Source organism: Physeter macrocephalus, chromosome 8 (assembly GCF_002837175.3).
Source record: "Physeter macrocephalus isolate SW-GA chromosome 8, ASM283717v5, whole genome shotgun sequence".
NCBI classification, from domain to species: Eukaryota; Metazoa; Chordata; class Mammalia; order Artiodactyla; family Physeteridae; genus Physeter; species Physeter macrocephalus.
In genome coordinates, this window is record NC_041221.1 from 47,823,828 (window position 1) to 47,835,944 (window position 12,117).

The window sequence follows — 12,117 nt, forward strand, 5'->3', positions numbered from 1 at the left end:
TGCCCCACGCCTTCTCTTGGGCTGGGCTGCACTCAGTCCCATCTCAGGAATGCCTGTGCTAAAGGCAGGTGGAACACCCACCTGCTTCCTTGGCCTCTGCCACACTCGTTGTAAAATAACCCCAAGGCCTCTCTTTCAGAGCTGGTGTCCTGCCTTTGTCCTTCACCCAGACTGCACAGAGAGGTGTCCAGGCAGCAGGCCCCTCAGGACGGCCTCCCCTGGCTGCAGCTAATTGCACCGGGCTTGACTGCTGCTGCGAAGCACAGCTCTTCACCTGCCTCCAGCCCTTCCTGGGCCTGACACCTGCTGACCTTCCCTTGGCCCAAGCTCAGGTCTGTCATTCTGCCTTTGGGGAAGAAGCAGGCAAACTTAGGTCAGGCTTTGCCCCTCCCAACCTCCCTTAGAACCGTGTTCCTGCTCTTCTGCCAGACTGTAGACATCTTCGACATTCCCTTCTCCATCATCCACAGATCCCTGGCATGGCCTGAGATTCCGCAAAGTTTTCCCTCCTTCGTCCTGAGTCATGTCCCTTCTCCTTGACACTTCGGTTGGGACCCTGAAGGAAGATGAAAGGGTTTAATGTAATATTCTTAGTAATAACAATAAATAGCTTACCATGTGCCAGGCTCTGAGTACATAACAAATACTAACTCATTAAATGTTCACAACAAGCCTATAAAATCGGGATTATTTATAGTCTCATTTTAGAAATGAGGTGGAAACAGGCCCAGAGAGGTGAAGTAAATTGTCCAAGGTCACACAGCTAGTAAGGGGCAGAGCTGGGATTTTAATGCAAATCATTTTCCGTCATGGTAGTTATTTATACAGTGGTTGAGAGAGGTGGTTGAAGTTATGGATTGTAAGAGCGATTCACTCCCAGATGCCTTCATGAGGTATTATGTGGCTGTCACTGCCCTCTGGTGGTCATTAGTGAGCATTGCCACTCAAAGTGCCCTGACCCTAACCCGCTGGCAAAGCGTTTCACGGAATTCAGAGTAAACTGGCAAATAAATGCGCAGCTTACATGAGGCAGTGTCATATCGACTATTTCTTTCCCTCTGGCTTGGTGTGTCTTACATTTGTTTTTTTCCTCTGAGAGGAAAAAAAAAAAGAAGGGAGAACAAAAAGCACACAGGCAGCTCTCCACCTCTCTGAGAATACGGAGAAGAAAACCACAATTATGTAACTATCAAATAAGTCTATGTGTTTATTGTCATGGAAATTGTGATGTAGCATGGATGCCCACGAAGTGTCATCCTAAACAGATGCAAAAGCACATTTTCAGTCGTTTATAACTAGGTTAGGGTAAAATGCTCGCCTTAATTAATCAGGGTATTCTTCCACTATAGAACGCTGCATGCAAGAAGATTCTTATTTTTAAAGTTCAGCCATTTTGGATAATCTCTGTTCGAAAAGAAATCTGAAGTCATTTTGTGGTTTGATGTAAAAAGATGAAGCTGACCACGTCTGACGTGGTTGTAATCGGACAGCTTGGCCTGAGAAAGTGTTTCATTAGTTACTACAATTCAGGAGTAACCTGGCTTCTTATTAAGCCCCAGCCAAGAGGACCCCTCAGACAAGGTGATCCAGTAAGTCTTCATGGGTGGGGGGTGGGAGAGGGAAAGATGACGGAGGAAAGGGATCCCCGCCTGCAGCCACAGAAACCCCTGGTCTGGGCTTGGAGGCTTGTCCGGAAATTGCCCAGATGAAGCCCCTGGTAACAGGTGGGAGATCTGAGGAGTCATGGCTTCTGGAGGTTGGGTTTTCAGTCCCCAGATGGAGAATCATCAGCATTGGCAGCTCTCAATTTGGCTATTTAAAGTTTCCCTTCTTGAGAAGGTCAAGCAAGTTCTGCATGCATAGGACTTTGGTCACACCAACAGCAAATGCTTCAGTGATCAGAATTCCTCTGTGTATTTTTCATCCCCTGCCAACACACTTTGCTCATAGCAATGTGAACAATTGCAAGAAAACTGCTGATAGGAAGAGTTAGTAAGACAGACCTACTTTCCGGACACATTTAGGATCTGTACTTAGCCCCAGCCGCAGGTCATTCCTGGACGATGAACATTCATATCCTGTCCTTGGGTAACGTTTCTGGTCCATGCCTACACCTTCAAACCATTGTCTCCACGTGGGCCACGTGCAAATCCATTTCCTACACTTGATCTTAGCCAAAAGGCCGAGAAGCGATGCAAATCCATTTCCTTACTGCTGTCTCTGTCCTGGGGTCCCAACTTGCATCCAGCTGCCCGGTGGCAAGCTCCATCCAGTTGTCCCCCCAGGACCCACTCAGCATGTCCAAGGTAGACCAGAGTGTCCTGCCCCTGGAAGTGCCTCCCCTCGACGTCTTGATTTCTTTCACCAGCTTCACCGTCTCCCTGTGATTCCAGCTCAAAACCTGAAATTCCTCAACTTTGCTTCACGCTCCTGCCCCTCCCACTGGATCTAGACACTTGCAGAGATGGCTTACATCTGTCCTCTTCTTCCTTGCTCTCCACCCTCACTGCCCCGGATGGCACGATGTAGCGCATGAGTACCAGTTTCAGAGTCAGACATGGGTTCAAGTCCCAGCTCTGTTGTTTATTATATGTATGAGTGTGGACTTTTTACTTAATGTATTCAGCCTCATTTGTACAATGGAAGATTGATGATGAGTCCAGTAGGATAATAGAGGTTAAATGTCTGGCATGTGGTAGGTGCTCAGTGTATGTTATTTCTCTTTCCTTCCATTCAGGCCTTGTTGTTTCTCACCAGGGCTAACTTAACAGCCTCCCAGTTAGCCCTCGCTCCTTTGCTCTCCATCACTAGTATGGATTGAATACCCATTATCTGCCAGGCACTAAGCTGACCACTAGGAAGAGAAACATTAAACAATTCCACAGGGCCCTGCCCCCATGAAACTCATAGTACAACAGAGCAAGTTAAATTCTCTGCTTCCAGTGATTTATTTGTACTCTTCTGCCCAATGAATCTTGCTAAAGCATAGATCACTCGTGACATTTCCCTCCTCAAGACCATCAATGGCTCCCCACTTCTCATCTCATGAGATATATGTTCCTTTGCCTACATTCAGGCCCTCCTTAGTTGATAAGGGCCTCACCTCCTCTCGCAGCCTAATTTCCTCCGTCCCACAGACCCTCCTTTCTGCAAGCAGAGCTACTTGCCAGTCCCACAACAAAGTAGATGATGGTTGTGGGTTTTTTTAATGACTGATTATTGTAACGTCCTTCTCGTTGGGAGAAATCCCCATGACTGTGGGCCTTGGTAGAAGCAGGACTCTCTTCACACAGAAGTGGGAGCACAAGGTTCTTTTTCCCAGTCCGTGGATACTGGGATGTAGGCAAATGGTCAAGGCTTGGACAGTCCAAAACCCTCCCCAGGATTCTGAATTTTGAGGGAGTGACATGGTATCAGATGAAACACTTAAAGCTTTTAACTGAAAAGATCTTAAGGAAGAGACTATTTACAGAGGTATGGGCAGGGTTAAGGAGGTTAGGAAAACCAACAAGAGGTGATGAAGTCCTCCCAATCCCGGGGAGTAGCAACACTCTTGGGATGTACTTATAAAGACAAATCTAGATGAAAGTTTATGTCCCCCCCCAACTTTAAAAAATGTGACGGTTTTCTAATTTTATCAGCCAATATGTGAAGAATCGGGCTTCCCTGGTGGCGCAGTGGTTGAGAGTCCGCCTGCCGATGCAGGGGACACGGGTTCGTGCCCCGGTCCGGGAGGATCCCACATGCCGCGGAGCGGCTGGGCCCGTGAGCCATGGCCGCTGAGCCTGCGCGTCCGGAGCCTGTGCTCCGCAACGGGAGAGGCCACGACAGGGAGAGGCCCGCGTACCGTAAAAAAAAAAAAAAAGAAAAAAACGAAAGAAAAAAAAGTGAAGAATCACATAAGAATGTGTTCTCAGCTTGTCTGCCCAAGGACAGAAGGACATAATTTTAGTCTGTGACTTTAGTTCAAGCATCTGGAAGTGATCCTAGCTCTTAGCTTGGTTAATAGGCTGAAGCTACTAAATGACATCAAGATGAGATAAATTCCTTAGAATGATGCAGAAAAAAAACTCAAAAGACCTGGAGGGATGGGAATGCAGGAGTGGATTTAGCATGTTTGATCAGCAGCCATCCTCTGTGTTTCTGAAGAGGGCCCAGTTACCATGCTCTTCACCAAGACCTTTAGAAATAACGCAGGAGGGGAGACCCGCCATCTATGAACAGTACACATGGGCTGGGTGTGCGAGTGGAAGGTTCTACAATTGAAACAGGGTCCCTGACTTCAGTGGGGTGGAGAGGCACTAGAAGGGGGCTAGTGGGGGGCAGAGGAGAAGCCCTTACCAGACAGAGACAAAGGGGAGGGTGTTTACCCTCATAAGCAGAAGAGTTGACTTGTAATAGGAGTGATCAAACAAGCATTTTTGGTAGAGAATTCCCTGGCGGTCCAGTGGTTAGGATTCGGTGCTTTCACTGCCAGGGGCTGGGTTCAATCCCTGGTGAGGGAACCAAGATTCCGCAAGCTGCGTGGCCAAAAGACTTTGAAAAGAATTTTTGGCAGAAGTTTACTGATTCTGAAGTTCCATGTGTATATGGGTTATCACAGCCTTATTTGCATAACTGAAAATAATTTTCAGGGTGAGAGACTGTAGATTTGCCCAATTTGGGGTACTATAAACATGTGGCCAGAGAGAAGCAACACTGAAACACCACTGCCCTCTCAATTCCTGACTCCCTTCAGGGAACCAGAGGCCCAAGGATGGAGGAAGGGAGTGCCACTTTGACACAGGCAGACAATTGGACACCAGAGAGGCGTCGGGGGCCCCTGTACCTGACCACCGCCTGCCCTTCGGCAAAGCCAACGTGTCCAAGTTATTGGGAAAGAACAGCTGGGATAAATGAACTTGAAGAGCTTAATTTAACTAGTCACAGGGAAAATATGGGTTTTTTTTTTTTCTTGATTTCACATTTTTGTGTCCAACTAAAATGATCAATTTAGTGACAGAATTGAGACTTTCGATCTATAAACACCAAAGTGACAGCATGTCCTGCTGATTCACAGTTGACCTGTTTAGTATGGGGTAATATTCCTCATACACAGAAGGGACTTAGACCTGGGAAGATCTCACTTTATTCAGACGCAACCCATCAGATCTCAAAGAATTATAGTCTAAGAGAACTCAAGCCACAGTCTTAGAGCTCTCTTTCCTACTGATGAAAAGGGAATTTCCAAAGACAGTTTACAGAGGAAGACCCTCCTGCTGGCAGAACAGTGAATGAGACAGTGTGCTTGAGCAAGTATTCAGTACCCTCCTAATGCAAACCTGGTGGTAAAGCAAAAATCCCTGACTCAGCTAAAAACCTGAACTAGTGTGAAAAACTAAATTGAAAACGTCTCTCTTAGGTCCTGACGCCTAAAAGTTATCAATAAAAGTCATCAAATATAATTAAATAATTTCCATATCTTGTGACCATGTGTCTGATTTGAGCTAAGCCACAATGGCAGAAAGTAATAGTAGACAGAAAAATACATGAAGAAGTTGGGTACCCTAGAAAGGACCCTGCAGTAACCTCTCGAGGACACAGTATGGCTCTTCCTCCTAGTTTTCCAAAGATCTCTGAAGACCCTTTACCAAGGTAACTGGGTACTTGGGAAAAACATTATTTTGACACTGACTCTAAGCTAACAGATTCCTAGAGATTAGAGAGGGGGCTTGTGGAAGCCGTGTGATGAGTGACATTTTGTCCAAATCCACCTTGAATACAGCTTAGTGAGATCCCAAGCATATTCTGGTTATTTCACCAGCCCCTGGGTATATAGTTAAAATTAATATTTTAACAGTTAGAAAAATCCCAATCTGTGTAGTGAGATATCTCATGGTAAGAAGGACCCAAAGAAGATTCAAAGAACCCTACCAAATTGGCAAAAAAAAAAAAAAGTAATACAAATGTCCTGGGTTAAGGGACGGAGGTATTCATATAAATTAGTGCTACTTGAAAGATACAGGGGTAGTGATTCTCCAAAATAAGGATATTTACCTCATAGAGATATTATGATCATTAAATGAGTTAATACATGTACATGGCAAACTATAATCCCTTAATAAAACGTAGCTACTATTTCCACAATTATTAATAATTATAAATCCTATTTAAGTCTGCATGGGGGTGTGCAGAAGACACCCAGATCTTGAAGAATTACTATAGGTTATTTGAGGCTTAATCAGGGATTACACCTAAAATCCTGTCACTAAATTGATCATTTTAGCTGGACACAGGGATTCTAGAGTTTAGGTAAGAGAATGAAAAGTAAATCCTCCCCAGTACAAGAGCTTTCCACCTCAAAATTCCCTTGGGGCTTCAGTGGTCCGGGGCAAATCAGGATATCTCCTCCAAGGTGAAGTTATGTCACTGCTTTTACACCTCCTACCAAGAGGCCTTTGGCCTGAGAGGCTGGGCGGCCTGTTCCAGGTGGCTTCTGAGGCTACCAGACCAAGATGGCATTTCCCTCCTCCCGTGGATGCACTGAAAATACACTCAAGAAACAGAGCTGCACGTCACCTAGCTCTGAAAGCCAGTGGGCCTGCGTTCACAAGTTCCACAGGATGATAGCAAACAAAGAAGCAGTTGTCAGTGGGTGAGCCCTCCTTACAGCTCGCCCTCCAGGGCTCAGTGCGGTAGGAACAGGCAAAACCACCCATCTTCCCTGGAAGGGGTTTGACAGCATATTTTACAAACTGATGTTGCCTGAGGGTCTGGCTTCTAGTTAGCATTCATCTAGGTGCCCGACTGCAATCCTCCAGGGAACCCCAAAGGTCCAGTGGACACTTCCCAGTCTTCTCCCTCTGGCTCACTCCAACAATATAACTAAGCCACCGGTATTGACTTTCCTGTCTTGAGACCAACAATGTTGTAGAAAGAGGCCGTTCCATCCACCTGGCTCCCAGTGAGTGAGTAAGAAAGTTCGGTCGCTTGTTACTGCATTACTTAGCCTATGCTGACTGATACTCTCTCTTTACCAAGCGTCCCATCACCCAGAAGCAGTGTGCTCTGTGGAATGATAAGATGGCTTAGGCAGTGTGCAATTACAGTGCCAGTATGGGGTGCTCTCCTGAAGATGGAGAAACCAGTCAAAAGCATATTACGCAGTTTTTCCCACGACAGGGTTAGAGATCTGAGGAACAGATGTAGACCTCACCGCAAAATTTCGCCTCCCCTCTCTGAAGCTCCGGCCTCTGTTGTTGTAGAAGTTGTTATAAGCAGGAGAAGAGTGCTTCCCCCAGGGAAACCAACAATAGCCACACGGACTTGGAAGCTGAGTATGCCACCTGGTCAGTTTTGGCTGCACATCCTACTGGGTGAACAGGCAAAAGAGTCTCCATTTCCTAGACTCTTGCCAGCTGCCGTCTGGTTGGGTCCTGCTAGGGAGCACTGACTGGATATTGGAAAGTGAGCAGGGGAGAGGACAAACTTGTGCTGTTTCTAGGTGCTGGAGGTGTCTTTCCAGCAGATAGTAATAGACACCTCTATGCTCTGGTGTCCTTTGACAGGTGCAGCATTGCAGCATGGAGATTTCCTGGAGCCTACAATGGAACTTGGTGCCCTCTCAGTGGTGCCAACACTAGCCACACAGTGTCCCCTTGGCAAGCCAGCATTGCCATCTGTGCTTCCCATCAGGGATGTCCCAGCACCAGCTGTGGGAGCCCCGTGCTCCGGGACTGCTCCAGGTGGCAGCCCCTCTGCAGCAGTCCCGCTGGCTGCGAGACGCCCCCGGCAGCGGGGAGGATGAGCTCTTGGCTGTGGATGAAACCACCTCCTCTTCTTTGTTTCTGCAGCCGTAGGGGTAGAAACTTCTTCCTTCAGCTACGTTTCTCTGCATTGCCTGGCCTTCCTGATTTTGCTTTCTTGGCTGATTCCATGTGTTCGTAAACAATTCCCTGAATGAAATCCTGAGTTAGAAATGTTTAGCTTGGTATCGGCTTTCCGGATTGGACCCCTGAACGATACACTATCCATTTTAGAAAGCACATCCCGAATGCCCTCCCCTCCCCGGAGTCTTATCTGATCTCCCATCCAGAAGTAATATACGAACTATTTGTGATTATTTAATGCTTTTTGAACATCTTTTGACATTTGTGATTTTCCATCTTGTATAAAATTCACTTATTCTGTCCCACTCGATTTCCATTAGATTGTAAACACACTGAAAGCAATCACTGAATTGCAGTCATTTTTTAGTCTCCTACAGCAACCAGCTCGGTACCATGAACTCAGTTGATGTTCTGAGAAAATATCAGTTGATTTGAATTGCTGTTCTAAGCGGTAACCTAAGATATTATGGTACCGTCACTCATCAAGATTCTATGGCCTTGGCTCTGCTGTCATAGTTGTACTCATAGCAATGAGTAAATTTGGGTGTTAAAGAAGAACTGTGGTTAAATTGCAAAAAAAACAAAACAAAAAAAAACTCTGTCCATAATTCCCCAAACGGAAATGAAAGTATTTGTCCACCCTATTTCCTGCCTTACTCTCGTTCCTTCATACACTTAAAACAGTGTTTTCTGCAAACATTATCTCATTTAAACCTCACGATGATGATGAGAAATAGGAATTGATACCCTCACTCACAGACAGGACCAAAAGGCAGAGTTTGGACTCCTACCCAAAATACTAACTCCAAAGTCCAGTATTCTTTCTTGCCTTTTGTCTGAAGTTGGGTTCTGGTAAGTCAAGGATCGGATTTCTCTAAATCTCTTCTCCCTGCTAACAAATGCCATTAGACATCCAGACGGCCACGTTTTATACAACGGTACAAAAGAGCAGATTATCTGTGATTCCTTTTTCATAGAAGATAAAGGGGAAAATGACCATTTTATTCCTCTGGCTTAGAGAATGTGGACAATCGTGTTCTCAATTTCACAGTTCATTGCGTGAACATTTATTAGATTAGCACTGGTTTAGAAATGCACCACGGAGCCTCCCAACAGCTTGGCAGTTGCGTTTTGATTGCTTTTCAGAATTGTACTGCCTGTCCTCCCAAGACTGCGACCAAGGTTTAGCGAGTTAAAACTGAAATGCTGCAGGCAGAAATTGAATCCAATCCAGGCAAGGCTCAAGTTATTACTTTTTGCCACCTGTTTGTTATTTGGTTTTTCACTGGTGCCACTTCTTGTCTCAGGGGCTGACGTTATAGGAGCAGATCTCCTTTCTCAGAGCAACTTATGTACCCTGGTAGAGAGGGGAGACTTCTTCCATCATGAGCCCCGTATTGGCCCCCAACCACCTGAAAATGTAGCCCCAGTAAGCTCATCTTGGGTTTGGCTGGAAAAGACTTGTTCTGTGGCCAAGCAATATGAGGTGCTATTTGAAGGATACTGGGGGTGGCCAGACATAAATGGCATTCTCTACACCACAACCCTTGTCTTACATTGTGGTTGATGCCTAAATTCCACCAACAATAAGTCATTTTTTCCTTTCCATCTGGTTCTTGAGTCCTTATTCCCGAGAACTCTATCGCGTTGATTTTGCTTCTCTCACCATGCTCATTCCCCCTCTCTGATCAGACAGTTTGGGCTCCAGAACCTGAACCACTCACTTGCGACCACCAACCTAATGTGGGCAAAGTGCTTAGGATACTTCATGGCAGATAGTAAGTTCCTGCAACAATGGTAGTTATTACTGCTACTGTTGTTATCATTATTACTATTATTAGATTTGTTTTGTGGCCCAGATCAGCAAATCATGATGGCTGATATTTACTGAGCACATACTATTCTAGGTATTGTTCTAGGCGCTTATTTTGCTATTTTTTCATTGCAACCACCCTATGAAATAGGTATTAATACCTCCTTTGAAGGATGAGGAAACGGAGCCAGAGACTTAAAGCATGTTTCCCAAAGCTAAAGGGCTGGAAAGGGGCAAACCCCAAATTCCACTGTCGGCACGCTTAAGAGTGGAAGAATTGAAGGGAGGGGCTGCAAGATGAGTCTGGCAGACACATCACCTACTTCTATGAGGGCTGGGAGATAGAGCCTACCTGAAAAATACTGAAAGGAATTTGTCTAGACAAAAGGAAAAATTCAAAGGCTTGTGTCATTGAGAAGTAGTATGGGCCCTCTTTCTCCCCCAAACTTTCAGAATGGGGCACATAGTATCTGGAAAAGGCTGGTGTCAACTGAAAAAAAAAAGTACAGTGTGAGAGTTGTGAGTTAAGTTTTATTTGGAGCAAAATGAGGACTTTAGGCCAAGAGACAGCATTTCAGATAGTTCTGAGGAACTGTTCCAAAGAGGTAGAGGGGAAAGTCAGTATATATGTGATTCTGGTGAGGGAGGAGTGCATGCTCTCAAGCACATATTTTTTTGCAGAAGGTCGCTGCTAATCTCATGAAGGTTACTGCTAGTCCCAAGGAGCAGACGTTACCATGAAAGATTTTAGTGCTTTTCTGGATACGAGGAGATGCAAGAATTGGGCTCATCAAATTTTCTCCTGAGAATATCTAACTATCTGAAGGCCTTTTCTGCCGGTTTTTCCCGGAGCACAGAGTGCCTCATTCCTGATCTCCACCCTGAAATCCTTTCAGGGGGTGTTGAAGGTCAGCGGCTGCAGCAGTTTGTGATTTAATCCTTGTAGAGGTAGATGGCAAGTGCCAGTTTGTAGTTGGCACCGGGAATAGCACACCTTAAGGCAGAAGATGTATTGGGAATATGGTTCTCAGCCTTCCTTTGTTCACAGCAGACATATGTGGTGGGTGACTTCCACGGGGTATGTTTAGGTTTGTGTACAACTTCCGGCCCTGACCTATAGATCTCTCCTCTACTCCTCCACTCAGGGAAGCACACTGGAAATTCAGTGAATTAAGTAATGTCTTTGGACCAAATAACTCTAGAGAGCATTGTTCTGGTGACCCCGGTGGGCTCTCTCCAAGGGGAAACTGACCTTCCCATGCTCCCTGCAGGGTATCTGTGGGTATAGTCATACCTACGGCTCTACCGTGAGAGTTGGCATACTTCTTGATAGAAAAACGGGAGATGGGACTTCCCTGGCGGTCCAGTGGTTAAGACTCTGAGCTGCCATTTCAGGGGCCACGGGTTCGATCCCTGGTCGGGGAACTAAGATCCCGCATGCCGCACGGTGCAGCCAGAGCTGCCATTGCAGGGGCCACGGGTTTGATCCCTGGTTGGGGAACTAAGATCCCGCATGCCGCACGGTGCAGCCAAAAAGTTACAAAAAATGAAAAGAAAAACGAGAGTGAGGACAAGGACAGTGGTATGACCGCGCAAACCCAGGTCTTGCAAACACACATCAGGCATGGTTGAGAAGAACTTGGTCATGTCATCTCCCCAGATTTCCAGCTTGGCAAACCCATGCTCTACTCCCAGACTCAGGCTGCAGAAGGAGTCCAGCCAACCGGTGGTTCTGGGTGGGCTGCTGAGGCTGGGCTGACAGCCAGGAGAGCAAAGCGACTGGTGGGGCAAAATCAGTAACCATCTCTCTGGTGACCAGTCTGGCTCTTGGGTCTCCTGTTGTCCCCTTTCCCTGCTCTCCTGTCCTACCTTTCCTGTTCTCATCGCCTTCCATCTCGGCAGCCACTTCCCAGTAACAACAGTGTCGGAAGTGGAGGCCCCTGTCGCCATGTTATAACCTGCCAAGTTCCAATGTCATGTCCCAAGGTGGGGAAATTGTAACTGAAAAGTAGCACAACATGAGATCTGAAAGTACATGAAATCACCAAAATGGAGTTCAGAGATTTAGTTGTGGTGCTATATTGTACATTATGTTTGTCAAAATAAGTGTGCCCCTCTGTTAGCCCTGAGTATGGGAATCGGGGGGACCTACCCCACTCGTCTCCATCCCCAACTCCCTGGATTTTCCAGTGAGAAATCTCTGTCCCTTTCCCTTCTGTCTGGACTTCCTTTCCAGTCCCCCCAGTTCCCTCCTGCTCTTATCACGCCCTCCCTTTTTTCTTTCCTGTATTCCTTCCCTCTCCTCATATTCTCATTTTGCTACTCCTCTCCACCTCATCTCTCTTTTAAGACTGCTACGTGGGGCTTCCCTGGTGGTGCAGTGGTTGAGAGTCCGCCTGCCGATGCAGGGGACACGGGTTCGTGCCCCGGTCCGGG